This window comes from Bufo bufo, chromosome 6 (assembly GCF_905171765.1).
Source record: "Bufo bufo chromosome 6, aBufBuf1.1, whole genome shotgun sequence".
NCBI classification, from domain to species: Eukaryota; Metazoa; Chordata; class Amphibia; order Anura; family Bufonidae; genus Bufo; species Bufo bufo.
The window spans coordinates 82,438,782-82,460,270 of NC_053394.1; the positions used below are offsets into that span (position 1 = coordinate 82,438,782).

Consider the following 21,489-nt stretch of genomic DNA (forward strand, 5'->3'; position numbering starts at 1 on the left):
GGCACCGCAAACCTTAGGCCTCTTTCACACGAGCGTCGTGGGTGAGGTCCAGATGCATAGTGGGAAACCCGCACGAGTGCGCTCGCAATTTCAGTCAGTTTTGTCTGCGATTGCGTTGTTCAGGTTTTTCCACGCGAGTGCAAAGCGGTTTAATGCGTTTTGCACGCGCGTGATCAGTGATGGCCAGTTTGCCGTGTTCGCCCGCGAACACATGCTTGCTGTCATCTTAAATCACAAGTCCGGCGAGGCACAGGTAAGTCCTTACCTGTGCCTGCGCTGCGAGCCGGTCTGATTCTGAAACAAATGCGGTCACTGGGAGCAGGCAGTTCTGAGAACAGCTGGCGGGGGCCTTCATCGGGCTGTTCTCAGAACTGCCTGCTCCCGGTGACCGCATTTGTTTCAGACCGGCTCGCGGCGCAGGCACAGGTAAGGACTTACCTGTGCCTCGCCGGACTTGTGATTTAAGATAACACGGCGAACTGGCCATCACTGCGCGTGATAAAAACTGAATGTGGTAACCAGACCCGAACCCTGACTTCATCACTGAAGTTTCGGTTTGGGTTCGGTGTTGTGCAGATTTTATTATTTTCCCTTCTAACATGGTTATAAGGGAAAATAATAGCATTCTTAATACAGAATGCTAACAAAAAAAAAAAAATCACATCATCCACTTGATCGCACATCCGGTATTGTCTTTTTTCGTCTTCCTGCAGGACCTGCGCTGACGTCATCGCGGTGAGCGCGATTTTGAGAATCTCATCTACTTTAAACTGTAGATTTTCTGCACAACAATCCATGCATAATACGTACCGTAATATACCCTTATTCTGGCATTTCCAGGCGCCACACGCTATTATTATTGTCACAACATGGGTTGTTACTTCTTATTGAGAGTGAACATTACAAATGCTTAAAATATGTGTTTATCAAATGTCTATAAAAACAAGAGTTCAGAAGAGAGACTTCACGGTGCTACCTCCAAGATGCAGTTAGGGTACAAAAGGAGTAAGGTCGATCATTAGCCCTCCCCTCCTTAATTGACAATATACAACAATACTCACAGTGAGCCTCATAAATAGGAATAAACATAGTGATAATAATAAATATTAGTTAAAAGGGTTTTCCAAGAACTGATGACCTCAGGATAGGGGGTATCCGACACCTGGGATCAACAGTTTGAGAGGGCACCGGCACTCGCAGGAGCGCTGCGGCCTTCTCACAGCAGGCCAGTGACATCACGTTCATCGGTCATATGGCCTAGGTGCAGCTCAGCCACATGAAAGTAATTGGGGCTGAGCAGCCCTTCCAAGCACAGGCGCTGTGTAATGTACGCCATTGTTCCGGGTGTGCAGAGAGAAGATAGCGGCGCTATTATGAGCACCCATGCCGTATCAAACAGCTGATCGGAGGGGGTCCTGGGTGTCGTGTCGGACCCCCACTAATAAGTTCAAAAATCACAGAAACCCCTTTAATATAGGCAAGCGTTATATAGGCTTAAAATGACAAGAAAAAGAGACGTAATAAAATTAGAAAATAAACGTATTTTTCAATTTTATTCATCAATAAAAGTAACATCTATCTATGTAAGGCTACTTTCACACTTGCGGCAGAGTGATCAGGCAATCTGCATGCAAACGGACAGCATTTGTAGACAGATCCGGATGCGGATCCGTCTCACAAATGCATTGCAAGAAGGGATCCGTTTCTATTTTTTTTTCCAAATTTTTAAAAGGTCTGCGCATACGGATCCGGCATTGCGGTATTTTTAATGCCGGATCTGGCACTAATACATTTCAATGTAAATTAATGCCGGATCCGGCATTCCGGCAACTGATCCAGAATTTTTGACGGAGATAATACCGCAGCATGCTGCGGTATTTCCTCCGTCCAAAACACCGTTCAGTGACTGAACTGAAGACATCCTGATGGGATTACTCTCCATTCAGAACGCATTAGGATAAAACTGATCAGTTCTTTTCCGGTATTGAGCCCCTAGGACGGAACTCAGTGCCGGAAAAGAAAAACGCTAGTGTGAAAGTACCCTAAGGCTCATATCCATGCCTTATTATAGAATATTTTAATTGTATCTATGATGAGTGCAACACGCTTAGGGTACTTTCACACCTGCGTTAGGTGCGGATCCGTCTTGTATCTTTTCAGAACGGATCCGTTTAGGCCTCATGCACACGACCGTTGTGTGCATCTGTGGCCGTTGTGCCGTTTTCCGTTTTTTTTTCGCGGACCCATTGACTTTCAATGGGTCCATGGAAAAATCGGAAAATGCACTGTTTTGCAGCCGCATCCGTGATCCGTGTTTCCTGTCCGTCAAAAAAATATGACCTGTCCTATTTTTTTGACGGACAACGGTTCACGGACCCATTCAAGTCAATGGGTCCGTGAAAGAACACGGATGCACACAAGATTGGCATCCGCTTCCGTGATCCGTGGCCGTAGGTTACTTTTTATACAGACGGATCCGAAGATCCATCTGCATAAAAGCTTTTTCAGAGATGAGTTTTCACTTCGTGAAAACTCAAATCCGACAGTATATTCTAACACAGAGGCGTTCCCATAGTGATGGGGACACTTCTAGTTAGAATATACTGAGAACTGTGTACATGACTGCCCCCTGCTGCCTGGCAGCACCCAATCTCTTACAGGGGGCTGTGATCCGCACAATTAACCCCTCAGGTGCTGCACCCTCCCCCCCTCTATTGTAATTGCATTGGTGGCCAGTGTGCGGCCTCCCCTCTCACCCCCCCCCCCTGCCCGATAATTGGTGGCAGCGGAGATTCCGATCGGAGTCCCAGTTTAATCGCTCTGGGGCTCCGATCGGTAACCATGGCAACCAGGACGCTACTGCAGGCCTGGTTGCCATGGTTACTTAGCAATATTACAATATTAGAAGCATCATACTTACCTGCTAGCTGCTGCGATGTGTGTCCGGCCGGGAGCTCCTCCTACTGGTAAGTGACAGATCAATGCGCCGCACAGACCTGTCACTTACCAGTAGGAGGAGCTCCCGGCCGGACACACACCGCAGCAGCTAGCAGGTAAGTATGATGCTTCTAATATTGTAATATTGCTAAGTAACCATGGCAACCAGGCCTGCAGTAGCGTCCTGGTTGCCATGGTTACCGATCGGAGCCCCAGAGCGATTAAACTGGGACTCCGATCGGAATCTCCGCTGCCACCAATGATCGGGAAGGGGGGGGGCGGAGAGGGGAGGCCGCACACTGGCCACCAATGAAATTACAATAGAGGGGGGGAGGGGGGCCGACGGAGGGGGGGGCGGGGAGGCCGCACACTGGCCACCAATGATATTCAAACTGGGGAGGGTGGGGGGTCTGCTGCCTGGCAGCCCCTGATCTCTTACAGGGGGCTATGATGCGCACAATTAACCCCTTCAGGTGCGGCACCTGAAGGGTTAATTGTGCGGATCACAGCCCCCTGTAAAAGATCGGGTTGCTGCCAGGCAGCAGGGGGCAGTCATGTACACAGTTCGTAGTATATTCTAACTAGAAGCGTCCCCATCACTATGGGAACGCCTCTGTGTTAGAATATACTGTCGGATATGAGGTTCACAATGTAACTCATATCCGACAGTATATTCTAACATAGAGGCGTTCCCATGGTGATGGGGACGCTTTAAGTTAAAATATACCATCGGATTGGAGAAAACTCCGATCCTATGGTATATTAACTCCTGACTTTACATTGAGTCAATGGGGGACGGATCCGTTTGAAATTGCACCATATTGTGTCAACGTCAAACGGATCCGTCCCCATTGACTTGCATTGTAATTCAGGACGGATCCGTTTGGCTCCGCACGGACAGGCGGACACCAAAACGACTGTTTTTTCATGTCTGTGGATCCTCCAAAAATCAAGGAAGACCCACGGACGAAAAAACGGTCACGGATCACGGACCTACGGACCCCGTTTTTGCGGACCGTAAAAAAAACTGTAGTGTGCATGAGGCCTTAGTCTACTGTCACACTAGTGTAGTGTACGGGGACTGTAATTCCCGTCACTACAGAAGGGTCACTTGGTGTGCTGTCGTCCCCCCTTATTTATGGGGAAGTTGGTATAAGTCATCTTTATAAAATGTAATGTAATGTAATGCTATGTATTTCCCTGTTGCTGTAAAATGTGCATGTACAGGCCTGCTAGGGGTGTCATTCCAGCTCTTAGTCACTAGAGGGAGCTAGGGAGCCCTAGTTTATATAAGGCCCAGTCAGGGAAAGGAAAGTCAGTCTAGAGTTGTAGTTGGAGTCTGAAGTCTGTAGTCTAGTCTAACCAGAGATTAGACTATGTCAGAGTCAAGTCCAGGCCTGAAGCCTGTGGACCAGGAGAGGGTAATGCAGTCCCTGTAACTGGGTTCCAGATCCAAGGAAAAGGTTCCCCTCCTGAATTTATATATGCCGAAGCAGGAACACCACAGCTAATCAGCCTGAGGACACTGAGGGAGTTCAGAAGTTTCTAGAGCCTGAGGAAACTGAGAGAGAGACAGAGGCAAGTCAAGAAAAGCAAGAGGTACTCAAGACAACAGAGGAGGTACTTGATAGAGATAAAACCAAGGATATACGCCAGAGCTAGGGCATTGGACCTTGGAGAAGAGTTTCTATGTTCCAGGATCAGTCAGGAATAGAGTGCAAGCTGCCTGTACTGCAAGTCCTGTGTTTAACACTCTAAAGTCACCTTGCTATATATATATATATATATATATTGCCTGCATCAACTGTATTGAAAATCAACTGTCTTCAAAGGAACTGCGCTTCCGTCAATGTCCCTAAATGATGACTACTAAAGTTTGAATTCTGTTTTAACATCACGTGGTTCCTCAGTTATTCCTGCTATCAGCAAACGGCGTGCCACCGTTTAATTGGCACTGGCGTCACGAACATTTCTCATCATCACCTGCCCTTGCAGAGAGTCAGCCGTCTCAGGTTAGTGTCTATTGCACTACAACACCCAGGAACATTTCTAAACCTAACTTGAGTACGCTGCACTAGCGTTCGGTGCTCCGCTTGTGAGTTCCGTTTGAAGGCTCTCACAAGCTGCCCCGAACGGTGCCAAACTGATGCATTCTGAGCGGATCCGCATCCACTCAGAATGCATTAGGGCTGGACGGATCCGCTCAGAATGCATCAGTTTGGCACCGTTTGTCCTCCGCTCCGCTCAGCAGGTGGACACCTGAACGCAGTTTGCAGCGTTCGGGTGTCCGCCTGGTCGTGCAGAGGCAACCGGATCCGTCCAGACTTACAATGTAAGTCAATGTTGACGGATCCGTTTGAAGTTGACACAATATGGCTCAATTTTCAAACGGATCCGTCCCCCATTGACTTTCAATGTAAAGTCAAAACGGATCCGTTTGCATTATCATGAACAAAAAAATATATATTTTTGCCGGGCTGGATTCCTGTTCAGAGCAGGAGCGCACGGCGTCATTGGTTGCTATGACGCCGTGCACTTCATGACGCCGCTGCTGTACAGTAATACACTTGTATAGATCATACCAGTGTATTACTGTAGTGCAGCGGCGGCATGAAGCGCACGGCGTCATAGCAACCAATGACGCCGTGCGCTCCTGCTCTGAACAGGAATCCAGCCCGGCATACCACGGACCGCTCTCGGCCGTGGAACACGGCCGTGTGCATTCGGCCTTATGCAAACGGATCCGTTCTGAACGGATCTAAGCGTTTGCATTATAGGTGCGGATCCGTCTGTGCAGATACCAGACGGATCCGCACCTAACGCAGGTGTGAAAGTAGCCTAGAACATTTTTTTTTTGTTCATGATAATGGAAACGGTTCCGTTTTGACTTACACTGAAAGTCAATGGGAGGCGGATCCGTTTTCAATTGCACCATATTGTGTCAGTGAAAACGGATCCGTCCCCATTGACATTGTTAAGTCAGGACGGATCCGTTTGGCTCTGCATCGTCAGGCGGACATCAAAACGCTGCAAGCAGCGTTTTGGTGTCCGCCTCCAGAGCGGAATGGAGGCTGAACGGAGGCAAACTGATGCATTCTGAACGGATCCTTATCCATTCAGAATGCAATGGGGCTGAACTGATCCGTTTTGGGTCCGCTTGTGAGAGCCCTGAAACGGATCTCACAGGAGGACCCAGAAACGCCAGTGTGAAAGTAGCCTAAGGCGAGAGCTGTACTAGCCGACCCTCTCCTCCTAACCCTGCAGTCCTTGCCATGGTCCTCTCACTCAGGATAATGTTCTATGACCGTACCACCGGGCAGCGTAAAGAATATTTTTACATGCTCTTTGGATTTTTAAAATGGCAATTCCTACAGCTGAAACCTTCATAGTTTGCAAGCAGCACATCACATGGCGCTGTGCTCCACTATATTCTTTTAGCCTGACACCATCTGGCGGCAAGAAATATTAACAACAATGACCTATTGAGCATTGACGTCTAATTTATTTAAAGAGAAATTCCATTGCAAATAATTGAAGGTTTACTTTTGGCTACAGTTTGCCTCAGTGTTTTGGCCACTGTCACATGGCAATGTTAGGCCCCTTGCAGATGAGCGAGTATTCCGCGCGGGTGGAATGCGTGATGCGAACGTATTGCACCCGCACGGAATCTGGACCCATTTAATTCAATGGGGCTGTGTACATGTGCGTTGGTTTTCACGCATCACCTGTGCGTTGCTTGAAAAACGCAGCATGTTCTATATTCTGCTATTTTCACGCAACGCTGGCCCCATAGAAGTGAAAGTGGCTGCATGAAAATCGCATCCGCAAGCAAGTACGGAGGCGATGCGTTTTTCACGGATGGTTGCTAAGAGATGTTGTTTGTATACATTGAGTTTTTTTTTATCACGCGCGTGCAAAACGCATCAAAACGCATTGCACCCGTGCAATAAAAACTGAACGCAATCGCAGGCAAAACTGAATGACTTTGCCTGCGAAATCGCGCATTTTTCACTGAACGCATTCGCAACGCATCCAGACCTAATCCGAACACGCTCGTCTACAAGGGGCCTTAGGGTCTGATGTGTATGTGCATCAGTAATTTCTTTAACACATCCAGACTATGCTGTGGGTTTGTATATTCGCATCTGCACTACTGTAAGAGCTTGTAGGAATCTCTTGGACCCTGTAGCAATTCTGATTTTATCATTTAGGCCCCGTTTGCAGTTGCGTTTGGAATCTAGTAGCCTGATCCAGCTTTAAGCCTCAGGCTGCTGGAGTCCACCTTGTCTGGTATTGCCGGATATGACCATGTGCCACTGACTATAATGGAATCCAACGGAGTGTATATGTCGAGAATCAGCTAGTCAAAAACCGTGGCATGCAGGGGGTTTTTCTGGCCAAATCTGGACATATTTGTCTGAGAGCGGCCAGATCTCCTCCGGATCCCATTAAAACCAATGAGGATCCAGCAGTACACGGTGGTATCTGGCAATGCTGGATAAGGCTACTGGATTCTAAAATCAACTGTGTACAGCGCCTTAACTGTTTGAAGACGCACCAGTATGTAGTGACTTTTGGTATCTAGAGTGAAATCTCTCTTGAAGACCACCTCTTTAAAAAGATCACCCCATTATTCAGACTAAGGCCCCGGGTCCACAATACATCGGCCATGTTAACTCCATGCTGCTGTATGGACCCCTTGACTTGAACATGAGGAAAGATGAGGAAGAATCTGTAATTTATATTGATCCGAAACGCGTAGATGGAATGAGTTTGTTGTTTGGTTTTAAGCACTTTTCCTAATAAAATACGCACTACGATGTGAAGCTGGACAATCTGTGTTCTTTGATACTTCTCAGCCTTGGTTACGGTTTTGTGCCCGTGCTCCTCTGTGGTGCATGGTGAGGTGAGCACCAACTCTGTGTTTTCACCCAGGACCACGATCTGCAACATATGACAAAAGATAGGACATGTCCTATCTTTTTCTGTATGCTGAAAATCGTGGACCCATTCAAGTCAATGGGTCCTCACTGCAGCACAGAGTTTATACGGCCAGTGTTTTGCAGACCCGCTGTTTGCAGTCCGCAACATGGGCACGGCGGCCATATGGTCTTCTGACTGGGGCTTAATTCCTGTGAAACATTTTCAGGTGGAAGAACATTTGGGTTCCAGTGACCACTAAGGCCTCTTTTACACGGGTGTTTTCTGCCCGGATAAGATGTAGGTGCATTACGGGAACACCCGCGATTTTTCCACGCGAGTGCAAAACATTGTAATGCGTTTTGCACTCGCGTGAGAAAAATCGTGCATGTTTGGTACCCAAACCCGAACTTCTTCACAGAAGTTCGGGCTTGGGTTAGGTGTTCTGTAGATTGTATTATTTCCCCTTATAACATAGTTATAAGGGAAAATAATAGCATTCTGAATACAGAATGCATAGTAAAATAGCGCTGGAGGGGTTAAAAATATATTTTTTTTTAACTCCCCTTAGTCCACTTGATCGCGATGCCCGGCATCTCCTTCTGTCTCCTTTACTGAACAGGACCTGTGGTGAGCATTTATTACAGGTCAAGGACCTGTGGTGACGTCACTCCGGTCATCACATGATCCATCACCATGGTAAAAGATCATGTGATGGATCATGTAATGACCGGAGTAATGTCACCACAGGTCCTTGACCTGTAATGAATGCTCACCACAGGTCCTGTTCAGTAAAGGAGACAGAAGGAGATGCCGGGCATCGCGATCAAGTGGACTAAGGTGAGTTAAATTATTATTATTATTTTTTTTAACCCCTCCAGCCCTATTGTACTATGCATTCTGTATTCAGAATGCTATTATTTTCCCTTATAACCATGTTATAAGGGAAAATAATAAAGATTGGGTCCCCATCCCGATCGTCACCTAGCAACCGTGCGTGAAATTCGCACCATATCCGCACTTGCTTGCGGATGCTTGCGATTTTCACGCAACCCCATTCACTTCTATGGGGCCTGCTTTGCGTGAAAAACGCAGAATATAGAGCATGCTGCGATTTTTACGCAACGCACAAGTGATGCGTGAAAATCACCGCTCATGTGAACAGCCCCATAGAAATGAATGGGTCGGGATTCAATGCAGGTGCAATGCGTTCAACTCACGCATCGCATCCGCGCGGAATGCTCGCCCGTGTGAAAGGGGCCTAATGCGTTTTGCACGCGTGTGAGATAAATCGGCATGTTTGGTACCCGAACCTCTTCACAGAAGTTCGGGTTTGGGTTAGGTGTTCTGTAGATTGCTATTATTTTTCCTTATAACCATGTTATAAGGGGAAATAATACATTCTTAATACAGAATGCATAGTACAATAGGGCTGGAGGGGTTAAAAAATAAATGATTTTTTTTTTAACTCGCCTTAATCCACTTGTTCGCGCAGCCTGGCTTCTCTTCTGTCTTCTTTCTTCAGGACCTGGGTAAAGGACCTGTGGTGACGTCACTGAGCTCATCACATGGTCCATCGCGGATGCTTGCGATTTTCACGCAGTCCCATTCACTTCTATGGAGCCTGCGTTGTCTGAAAAACGCACAAAATAGAGCTTGCTGCGATTTTCCCGCAACGCACAAGTGATGCGTGAAAATCAACGCTCATGTGCACAGCCCAATAGAAATGAATGGGTCCGGATTCACGCATTGCACCCGCGCGGAAAACTCGCCCGTGTGAAAGGGGCTTAATGCTTATGGTTTGATATAAAAAAACATTTAGAAGAATAGGTGCACTACTGTGGTGGATGCAATCAACAAAATCTGACTAAACCCTCACACTGATGTTAAAATTAGACTTTAATAATAATATTTATTTATATAGCGCCACAATATTCCGCAGCACTTTACAAGTTCATAGGGTTCATATACAAAACAAAAATAACTGGATAATATGTAACTGAAACACTAGGAGTCGGGGCCCTGCTCGCACGAGCTTACAATCTATATGAGGAATTGGGGGTGACACATAAGGTAGTTGATTGTGATAAGTAGGATTTGAGCCATTATTGAACTGACAGGAGTGATGCCGGCCGATCTGCTAAGGGTTTGGGACTACTAGAGTTTAGGCCAGAGGAGTTGGTGGGGGGAGGTTTAGTCGGGGAATAGACAGTTTAGATAGCTTGATAAGCCTGCCTGAAAAGATGTGTTTTTATGGCACGTTTGAAGGTGGAGAAGTTGTGGATTGACCTAGTATTCCGGGGCAGAGTATTCCAGAGAGTAGGTGCAGCTCGAGAGAAATCTGGAAGACGGGAGTGAGAGGTACGAATAAGGGCTCTTTCACACCTGCGTTCTTGTCTTCCGGCATAGAGTTCCGTCGTCGGGGCTCTATGCCGGAAGAATCCTGATCAGGATTATCCTAATGCATTCTGAATGGAGAGAAATCCGTTCAGGATGCATCAGGATGTCTTCAGTTCCGGTACGGAACGTTTGTTGGCCGGAGAAAATACCGCAGCATGCTGCGCTTTTTGCTCCGGCCAAAAATCCGGAACACTTGCCGCAAGGCCGGATCCGGAATTAATGCCCATTGGAAGGCATTGATCCGGATCCGGCCTTAAGCTAAACGTCGTTTCGGCGCATTGCCGGAGCCGACATTTAGCTTTTTCAGAGTGGTTACCATGGCTGCCGGGACGCTAAAGTCCTGGCAGCCATGGTAAAGTGTAGCGGGGAGCGGGGGAGCAGTATACTTACCGTCCGTGCGGCTCCCCGGGCGCTCCAGAGTGACGTCAGGGCGCCCCAAGCGCATGGATCACGTGATCGCATGGATCACGTCATCCATGCGCATGGGGCGCTCTGACGTCATTCTGGAGCGCCCCGGGAGCCGCACGGGCTGTAAGTATACCGCTCCCCAGCTCCCCGCTCCTACTATGGCAACCAGGACTTTAATAGCGTCCTGGGTGCCATAGTAACACTGAAAGCATTTGGAAGACGGTTCCGTCTTCAAATGCTTTCAGTACACTTGCGTTTTTCCGGATCCGGAGTGTAATTCCGGCAAGTGGAGTACACACGCCGGATCCGGACAACGCAAGTGTGAAAGAGGCCTTATGGAGGTTATTAATCTTAGGTCGCTAACAGAACGGAGAGCATGAGTAGGGTGGTAGATGGAGATGTATGGAGGTGCAGCACTGTGGAGAGCTTTGTGGGTGAGGGTGAGAAGTTTGAACTGTATTCGGTGGTGGCTGGGCAACCAGTGAAGTGACTGGCACAGACTAGTAGCATCAGTGTAGCGGTTGGATGGATAGATGAGCATGGCTGCAGCATTTAGAACAGACTGAAGGGGGGAGAGTTTAGTGAGAGGGAGACCGATTAGTAATGCATTGCAGTAGTCAAGACGAGAATGAATCAAGGCAACAACAAGGGTTTTTGCCGTTTCCACTGTAAGAAAAGGGCGGATTCTGGCGATATTCTTGAGGTGCAGACGAAAAGAGTGTGTAAGTGATTGAATATGGGGAACAAAGGAGAGATCGGAGTCAAATGTGGCCCCAAGACAGCGGGCATGTTGCACAGGAGTTATGATAGTGCTGCAGACTGAAATTGAAATATCAAGTTTAGGTGAGTTAGAGGAGGGGAGCTCCCTCTGTCTCCCATAAGCATAGGGTGGCCAGACGTCCGGTTTTAGGCCGGACAGTACGGTTTTTAGAATCCTGGTCCTCCGTCCAGCACAAGGCCAGGACGGAGAGCCAGAAGTCCTCCTTTTTTGTTGTACAGGGTGACGGGACTGCGGATCCACTCAGGCATGGTCACTTTAAGTAAATGGCAGGAGGCAGGGCCTGGCAGCACATTTGGATCACTCTGCACGCTTACATGATGTCAACGTTATCAGCGCTGCAGCTGCACCAGCCAATTCTGGTTTGTGAGGGAAGGAGGTTGGTAACAGAGGAGCGCTGCGTGGGACGGGACCTCACTGGTGCGGGCCACCTCCAGCCTGTGTATGGCCGGGCAGCCTGCGGAGAGCATTTGCAGCCAGGAGCAGAGCAGGTTTGTTCGGGAAGCCGAAGGATAGTGGAGGACGAGCTGCTGGGGGCTCCCTGTGTGAGAGTGTGGCACATGCACAGTGTAAACTTTTTTACTTGGCGTGGAGGGTCCAGTCCGGCCGTGGCAGGCTATGGGCACAGGTGTACGGGAGTTATTTGTATGTAGGAGATCCTGGCACAGAGGCGGATCTGCATTATTATCTAAATGGATCACCTGCAGATCATCCCCAGTCTTGTAGAGGACATGTCTGCACCTGCAGTCCTTTCACAGTAGTTATTAACCCCTCAGCAGTCCCCCCTTCTGAAAGGGTTAATAAATACTGTGAAGGGTCCCCCTCCCCTCCCCCAATGGCGATGGGGGCGTGGATTCGTGGAGGTGGGAGTGGTTACCAGTTTGGGGGCGTGGTCAGTGAGGCCCGGCTTTCTTGGGTGAAGCCAGTGGCCACCCTATCAGCACCCCACAAATGTAATCGTGGGATGCTGATGTCTTTGCATAGCAGGACAGGAGGTAGTGAAGGCCCAGGCCTGCCAGCATTATTTCCTAGCAGGTTATGCCTCTCTGGTGCAGCCTGCTGGTGACAGTGCTATACTGACAAACAGTCAAATCCATTTGTACTGCATTAGCAATACAGATGTATTAAAGAAGCAGTCAAAAGATCGCCTATTAAAGTCCCCTTGTGATTAAAAAAAAAAGATTAAACAGTTTTAGTAAATAAAAAAAATTCCAAGTAAAAAAAATATACCTTTTTACATTGAACAGCTTTTTGCTTTTGAGTGAAAAAATATAAAATCCCCTCCACATATTTGGTATATTAGTATCTGTAACGACCAACACTACACAATTATGTAATTTAACCCATTCCATGAACACTGTAAAAAAATGACAATTGTTATTTTTTTCATATTTGCCAAAAAAAAGTATAAAAAAGTGTTATGTACCCCAAAGTGATAGCTTTGAAAAGTACAATTCACCCTACAAAAATCAAGCCTTCACACAGCTCTGTAGGAAGAAAGGTAAAGTTATGGGTCTTGGGAGGCAGTGGAGCAAAAACTTTATTTTTTTTAAAGGGTTTTATTTGTGCAAAAGTAGAAAAGCATAAAAAACTCTAGGTATTTGATATCACTGCAATCATACTGACCAAGAGAGTAAATGTAACATGTTATTTATGCCTGAAACATGGACACTGCAAAGTTTCTAATCTAAAACCCCAGCGGCAGTATAGCAGTTTTTTCCCATCCACCCAATAAACCGTTAATAAAAGTTAATCAATGCGACATGTGTACCCCAAAATGGTGCCATACAAACTATAACTTGTCCAGTGAAAACCAAGCCTTTATACAACTACATCGACAGAAAAATAAAACGGTTACAGCTCTTGGAAGTTGACAATGAAAAATGAAAAAAAAAAAATGTGATTGGTCACTAAGGCCCAAAAGCAGACAGGGGGAAGTAGTTAAAAAGGGAATTAAAAGGGTAAAAAACAACAGCAGGTGTCTATGCCATGGACTCTACTTTAAATGGCCATCTTAAAGACAACTAAACTCTATCTCAGACAGATTAGCAATAGTTAAAGGAGGAAGAGACCACTTTGGTTTACTAGAGAAGTAAAGGTCCCTTTAGTAGGTGTTCCTTCCCAGCAAGTGCCTGCTCATCAGTGAAGGAGACCACTGCATTTACATGCATAGATCCCCTCCACAGTATGGGGAGGAGTGATCGTTAATGCCATTGCTCGTTCCCATACAGAATCATTGTTCGTCGGCAGCAGAACGTTTAGACGGCATGATCTGCTGCTGGCAAATGACGATTTAGGTGACCACACAAACTATCATATTACCTGATGAACAAGCATTTCACTTGTCCATCGGGTAATCAGTGGCACCTTTATACCGCCAGCTATACCTGCTGACGAGGGTTCCTATGACCGCTTTTTAGAGATTATCTGTCCAATTCTCAGCCAATGTAAAGCTGCCTTAACGGGGTTTTGTCAATTCAGCAAGTGGCATTTATTATGTTAATACAAGCCACTTACTAATGTATTGTTATTATCCATATTGCTTCCTTTGCTGCCTAGATTCATTTTCCCATCACATTATACACTGCTCGTTTCCATGATTATGTCCACCCTGCAATCCATCAGCGGTGTCCGTGATTGTACAATATAGGAATAAGTGCCGGCCTTTCTGGTGGTCGGGACCGTGGGACCGCACATATGCTGGTGCTTTTTCCTACAGTGTGCAAGCACGACCACTGCTGCTGGATTGCAGGGTGGTCATAACCATGAAACGAGCAGTGTATAATGTGATGGAAAAATGAATCCAGCCAGCAAAGGAGGCAATATGGACAATCACAATACATTAGTAAGTGCCTCATATTAACTTTCTCTACATTTGTAACACCCCAGAGTGGTGTTACCACTCCTGCACCCTATCTCTAATAGGCTAACTTGTATGTCAGGGGCGTTGCTAGGCTAAAACATTCGGGGCCTGGGCCCTGGATGTTTTGTCCCAGGCCCTGAATGTACTGCCTGCCAGGCAGATACAACTGTATTGCCGTCCTGAGGACAGCAATACAATTAAATCTAATGCAGTGCAAGATCTGAAGGACCTGTGATGACATCACAGGTCATGTGATCACTGCAGAAGGCAGGGGTTGAGAAGTACCTGCGAGGATGTCACCATCATGTGACCAGTGCAGGAGAGGACAGCAGTGAAGAGGAGAAGTCCTAGGAAGAAGCTGTGGTGAGTTCTGCTACATGAGGAGAGGTAAGTGAAGGGAGAGGCAGAGCAATGCTGGGAGTTGTGATTATTTAGGCTACTTTCACACTTGCGGCAGAGTGATCCGGGGCGGGAACTGCATGCCAACTGATGGTCTTAAAAATGCATTTAAATGCCAGATCCGTCTTTCCGGTGTCATCCGGAAAAACGGATCCGGCATTTATTTTTTTTCAACTTTTTTTCAGTCTGGACGGATCCGGCATTGCGGTATTTTGAATGCCGGTTCTGGCACTAATACTATGGGAAAAAATTCAGGCAAATGTTCCGTTTTATTTGGCCAGAGATAAAACCGTAGCATGCTACGGTTTTATCTCCGTCTTAATCAGTGAAAAAGACTGAACTGAAGACATCCTGAAGCATCCTGAATGGATTACTCTCCATTCAGAATGCATAGGGATAAAACTGATCAGTTATTTTCCGGTATAGAGCCCCTGGGATGGAACTCTATGCCGGAAAAGAAAAACGCTAGTGTGAAAGTGCCCTTAACTGGAACTGTATGTTAGGGCTGAAGGGAGGGATGTTATCATGTGACTAAATGTTCAGGAGTGATGTTATTTAAATGTGGCTGTATGTTGGAGGTGGCTGTGGGAGGGGGTGATGTTATTTACATGGGACTGTATATTGATGGTGGCTGGGGGAGGAAGTGATGTTATTTACATGGGACTGTATGTTGATGGTGGCTGTGGGAAGGAATGATGTTTACATGGGACTGTATGTTGATGGTGGCTGTGGGAGGGAGTGATGTTATTAACATGAGACTGTATGTTGGAGAAGGCTGTGGAGGGGGTGATATTATTTAAAAGAGGCTGCATGTTGAAGGAGGCTGGAGAGGGGGTGGTGTTATTTACATAGGACGGTATGTTGATGGTGGCTGTGGGAGGGAGTGATGTTATTTACATGGGACTGAATATTGAGGCGGTGATGTTGTTTACATGGGACTTCATGTTGAAGGTGGCTGGGGAGGGGGTGATGTAATTTACATGGGACTGTATATTGGAGGGGCTGAAGGGAGTTATTTACATTGGAGGGGGCTGTAGACAGAGAGGGGTGGTATTTTCATGGGACTGTATATTGGAGGGGGCTGGAGAGATGGTGTGATGTTATTTACATGGGACTCTGGCGGAGGAGGGAAATACTGTTATTTACATGGGACTGTATGGTGGAGGGGCTGAGGAATTATAATTTGTGAGGACACTAAGGCCTCTTTCACACGGGCGTTGCGGGAAAATGTGCGGGTGCGTTGCGGGAACACCCGCGATTTTTCCGCGCGAGTGCAAAACATTGTAATGCGTTTTGCACTAGCGTGAGAAAAATCGCGCGTGTTTGGTACCCAAACCCGAACTTCTTCACAGAAGTTCGGGCTTGGGATCGGTGTTCTGTAAATAGTATTATTTTCCCTTATAACATGGTTATAAGGGAAAATAATAGCATTCTGAATACAGAATGCATAGTAAAACATCGTGGAGGGGTTAAAAAAAAAAAATTCACCATGGTAAAAGATCATGTGACGTACCATGTGATGACCGGAGTGACGTCATCAAAGGTCCTTGACCTATAATTAATGCTCACCACAGGTCCTATTCAGTAAAGGGGACAGAAGGAGATGCCGGCATCGAGAACAAGTGGACTAAGGCCTTGTTCACATCAGCGTTCAGCCTTTCCGTTCTCCTGCTCCGTTATTGGAGCAGGAGAACGGAAAGGACGGATTCGGCACATAACTGAGCCGAGCGGAGCCTACGGACCTCATAGACCCCCATAGACTATAATGAGGTCCGTTAGGTTTCCGCTCAGAAGATGATTTTGGAGCGGAGACAAAAGTCCTGCATGAGCCGAATCCGTCCTTTCCGTTCTCCTGCTCCAATAACGGAGCAGGAGAACGGAAAGGCTTACCGCTGATGTGAACATAGCCTAAGGTGAGTTAAATGATTTATTTTTATTTTTTAACCCCTCCAGCGCTGTTTTACTATGCATTCTGTATTCAGAATGCTATTATTTTCCCTTATAACCATGTTCTAAGGTGAAATAATAATGATCGGGTCTCCATCCCGATCGTCTCCTAGCAACCGTGCGTGAAAATCGCACCGCATCCGCACTTGCTTGCGGATGCTTGCGATTTTCACGCAACCCCATTCATTTCTATGGGGCTTGCGTTACGTGAAAAACGCACAAAGAGGAGCAATGCTGCGATTTTCACGCAACGCACAAGTGATGCGTGAAAATCACTGCTCATGTGAACAGCCCCATAGAAATGAATGGGTCAGGATTCCGTGCGGATGCTGTGCGTTCACCTCCCGCAACGCATCCGCGCGGAAAACTCGCTCGTGTGAAAGGCGCCTAAGAGGAGAAATATAACTACAGGGGGCACTGCAGGGGGAGCATTATAACAGGAAGGGGCAATATAAATACTGGGGGCATTTTAAATCCAGGGGACATTAGGCGTTCTTATTACAACTGCCTTAATTCTACTAAGAGCACTATGGGGCCTTATTACTACTGAGGGGTCTGTGAGGGCATTATTAATAAAGGAGGGCTCTTCTACTAATGGAGGCACTCTTGGGGCGCATTATCACTGTTGGGGGCAGTATTACTAATGAGGGCACTCTAGAAGGGAATTACTATTGGTGGTACTTGGGGGGGGGGGGGGGGGCTTATCTGTATGGCACTCATTTTTCTTCAGGATAGTATTTGGGAGTATTTGGGAGCACAGCAAGCAGCAGGATAGCACTCTGGGGACTCCAGTTTGGGGGATGATTATAGAAATGTGAGGAACCTAAGATGTCTGTGTGTCACACTCTGCAGAGACGAGGCGCAGCTGAAAGAAGTTGTCTGCACTGAGTGGAGAAGATGATGACAGAGAAGATCTACATCAGAGGAGTCGTCACCTGGGAGGCACTGGATGTGAAAGGTACGTGCTGCTGTTTATCAAGTACAGTAAAATGCAGTGTGTGGGGGAGGGTCGACTTAGGCTACTTTCACACTAGCGGTAGCCTTCTCCAGCAGGCTGTTCTGGCAGGGGAATAGCCTGACAGATCCATGCTACCTTTAGTGCACCGTGCAGCTGGAAGTCCGCTCAGGCCCCATTCACTATAATGGTGGGAGGCTGGAGGTCCGGCCGCAGTACAGCAAACATGCCGAGAGGTGGGTTGAAAAAAACAACAGCATGCTGCAGTTTTATTACAGCCGCCTCTCGGCATGTTTGCCATGCTGCGGTGGACCTCCGGCCTGCCCCATTATAGTAGATGGGGCCAGAGCGGTAGTCCGTGGGCACGGTGCACTAGCGGCAGCACAGATCTGGCAGGCTACCGCTAGTGTGAAAGTAGCCTTAGAGAACTGGGCCATATTGAGACCCTAGCAGCGCCCCTGCTGTATGTCATCTTATGTATTTTTGTCCAGGTCCTCTACACTGTGCATAACTAATCTTGTTATGCAACTGTTTATTACATGTAATGTGCCTGGTTCACCAGCAGCTTGCAGCAAACACAGCATAGCTGTACTTAGGTGGAATGGAGCTCTCCATTCTGCATTCCATTCTAATCCCCCCCTCTAGAGAGAAGTGGGCTAGTCCTACTTCCTGCAGGAAGGGTGGGGACCAGTTAGAGTCACTTTTAGTTTACCCCCAGCAAGGGGTAGGGTATTCAGGGGCACATCTCTGCTGGAGGTGACCATGCCAGCCAGAGCACCTTAAGCTCTGCTGGTCATGGAGGTAGAAACCTAAAGCCTCAGGATCCAGGAGAAAAGTTCCTTGGCTGAACATAAGTTAGACTAAAGAGTGAAGTGCAGCATCAAGAATAAGCCAAGTTATTCAGTCAGCTTGTCAGCATAGAAGAAAGAAAGAGATAAAGCAGAGTTGAGTTTGCCTGCCAGTTCATGCTAAAGCCTTCTGGAACCAAGACAAAGCCAAAAAAATTGTTTGAAGAAATGTTTATTCAAGTAAAGCTGCCACTGAACTTCATCAAAAGGTCTGGACTCAAGTTTTCTATTTCAAATCCCTCAATTATTCCCTTTTTTTATTGCTTCGGAGCCAAAGCCTGGGGTCCAGCTGTATCCAGGTAGGAGCACCGTGACACATAAAGAGACATTTAGGCCGCACTACACCACTCGGCATTCCTACTACACCTGGGACGCAATATAGAGGGCCCTGGGGGGAGGCGGCCCATTGCACATTATAAACGCTATTTGCTGAAGTGACACAACCCCTTTAAGTAATATAGTAAAAGAAAAGAAGGCTGCTTCTAAGCAGTATGAAGAAATCACAAAATCTACTAAGAAGAGGAAAAGAACTTTCTTCGGGTATATTAGTAATAGGAAGAAAAAATATTGTGGGGTTACAAAAATTAAAAATAGGCAAAACAACTATATTGATGGGGACACAGCTGTTGCTGACCATTTGAATAGTTACTTTTGTTCCATAGCTTTAAAAATCGTAACTTGTCATTACATTACTACCAGCTGTACAGGCTGAGACCCAGTGTTTTTGGAGGATGATGTTATGTGTGACTTGGTACATTTAAAGCCTCAAAAGGCAATGGGATTAGTTGGCATCCACCCCAGAATCCTCACAGAACTCCAGTCTGTGGCTGCTACTCCTCTTTGGGCAAGTTCACACTTCAGTTATTTAGTCAGTTATTTCCATCAGTGATTGTGAGCCAAAACCAGTAGCGAGACCTACTCAGAGATCAGGTATAATGGAAAGATCTGCACCTGTTCTGTGTTTTTGACTCACACCTGGTTTTGGCTCACAATAACTGATGGAAATAACTGATCAAATAACTGAAGTGTGAACTTGGCCTTACTGATTTGTTTAACTAGTCCCTCCAGACAGAAGATGTTCTTAAAGATTGGAGAATGGCTAACGTTCTACCTATCCACAAGAACGTTAGCAGAAAAGAAGGTGGAAACTACAGACACAGTTAGCTTGACATCTGTAGTAGTAAGATCATGGAAACCCTCCTGAAAAACAGGATAGTTGACCACCTAAAAACCGGCAACTTGTTGGATCCAAAAAGCATGGCTTCACCAGGGGCAAATAATGTCAAAGTAATCTTATTGATTTCTTTCACTATATCACAAAATTGCTGGATGATGGTGGCGCCTACCTGCGCTTTAACAAGCCTTTGACACAGTGCCACATAAAGAGCTTCGATAAATTGTTGAAGATTGGACTCAATCCCTGGATAGTTTTGTGGATTTGCAGTTGGATAATGATTAGACACCAGAGAGTTGTTGTTAATGGTGTGCATTCTGAGGAGAGACAAGTTATAAGTGGTGGACCTCAACGGTCTGTCCTGGGTCCATTTCTTTTTAAAATTTTTGTAGGTGACCTAAGAGAAGGTTTGGTAGGCCAGGTTCGCCTGTTTGGAAAAATAGAGGTTCTGGCAATCATATGGAAAACAAATATTAAAAATCACAATTTTATTAATATTCTATTAAAAAGATATAACAAATCCTTGAGTAAAAGTTTAAAAAAAAATTGTTTCGAACCAAAGTGCACTCTGTTTAAAACAACACAATCCCTGGAGACACAGATGTTCACAGGTTGGTATTCTGGCTGCTCTGGCAGCACAGTATTAACTGTTTTAATATACTGTAAAATGTAGACCATATGGAGATATGGTTTGTAAGGTTAATATCCAAAAAGCGTCTCGGGCAGGGTGCTGAATATCCTTAAAATAGTCCTGTGTAGATACTTACTAAAAGTACATACTGCATTGTATGAAGAGTTATCGGCAATGCTACATGGGAAGCGAATATGCAAAGAGGTATCTCCCAAGAAAGAGAACCATCTCACCAGTTTCCACACAGGACAGGTCTTTTTAAGGAGATTCAGCGCCTTTCCTAAGCTGCTTGCATGGCATCACACTAAGCCAGCCAGAATCCTACTCTCTACTGACAAATGGCAAGCACTCCGAAACAGCTGTCTATGGATGGATATCTAGCCTAGCTCAAATCCCAAGGCTATTTGGAAAGTCAGATCTTGACTCATAGGAAGCCACTTCCAATAGGTTGCGCTGGCAAGATGGTTCTTTCTTGGGAGATACCCCTTTGCAAAAAGCTTTTAAAAATTTTACTTTTTGCTCCCAATCTCCATCTTATAGAGGTCTGATAACCTTTTTTTTTATAGCAGTCACCCTGAATGAATCCAGATTACCTTGATGTTCGTAAAAAAAAAAAAAAGGTTTTGCCACCCATGATACATTTCTAGTTGTAGAATTATGTATTTCAATACTTATACATTTTCTTATCGATGTGGTTGTACATCCTACATATTGTAAAGTGCATGCGTTTGCAATGGACCTAGGGTATCCCTTTCCCCTTAGGAGGTTTCTACGAAATATGGCCCTCTTACAGAGCAAGTAGTCATGACGCCAGTTGCAGTTAAGCAACGAGGACATGGAGTCCCTTTTTTAGATGGTAGTGCAGCGACCGGGTCCACAGGGGCATCACGTGAGCTGATGGTGGGCCGATGGGAGTAGTAGTTAATTTTACTCACGGTTAGCTGAGCCTCCCTGGGCCGGCGTGCAGTGATAAAGAAGACAGCACTAAATCCTCTGGGGCACTCTCCATTGCAGGGAACACCAGCCAGATTGAAGTTGAGGTGCCCTTGATAGTAATGGGTATGCTTAGGGTGCTTTGGTGGCTGGGCCCCTGTGTTTGTGATGCCAGCACCGTTAGGTGCAAATGAAGTTGGTAGGAAGGATGAGGAGTCAATTGTAGAACTTTTACTAAATCACTTGTCTTCAGGTAGTCAGTACAGTCATTAGTACAGAAGAAGGTAATAGTTCAA

At 46.4% G+C, this 21,489-nt stretch overlaps 1 long non-coding RNA gene across 1 annotated transcript; it reads right to left on the reverse strand.

Moving 5' to 3' along the window:
* Positions 1–519: 519 nt before the first annotated feature.
* LOC121004176 lies at positions 520–9,311 on the reverse strand. The gene is made up of 3 exons (XR_005779672.1): positions 9,283–9,311; positions 7,852–7,854; positions 520–640 (listed from the first exon to the last, which is right to left on the reverse strand). It is a non-coding gene; the product is annotated as an uncharacterized LOC121004176 (long non-coding RNA).
* Positions 9,312–21,489: the final 12,178 nt, after the last annotated feature.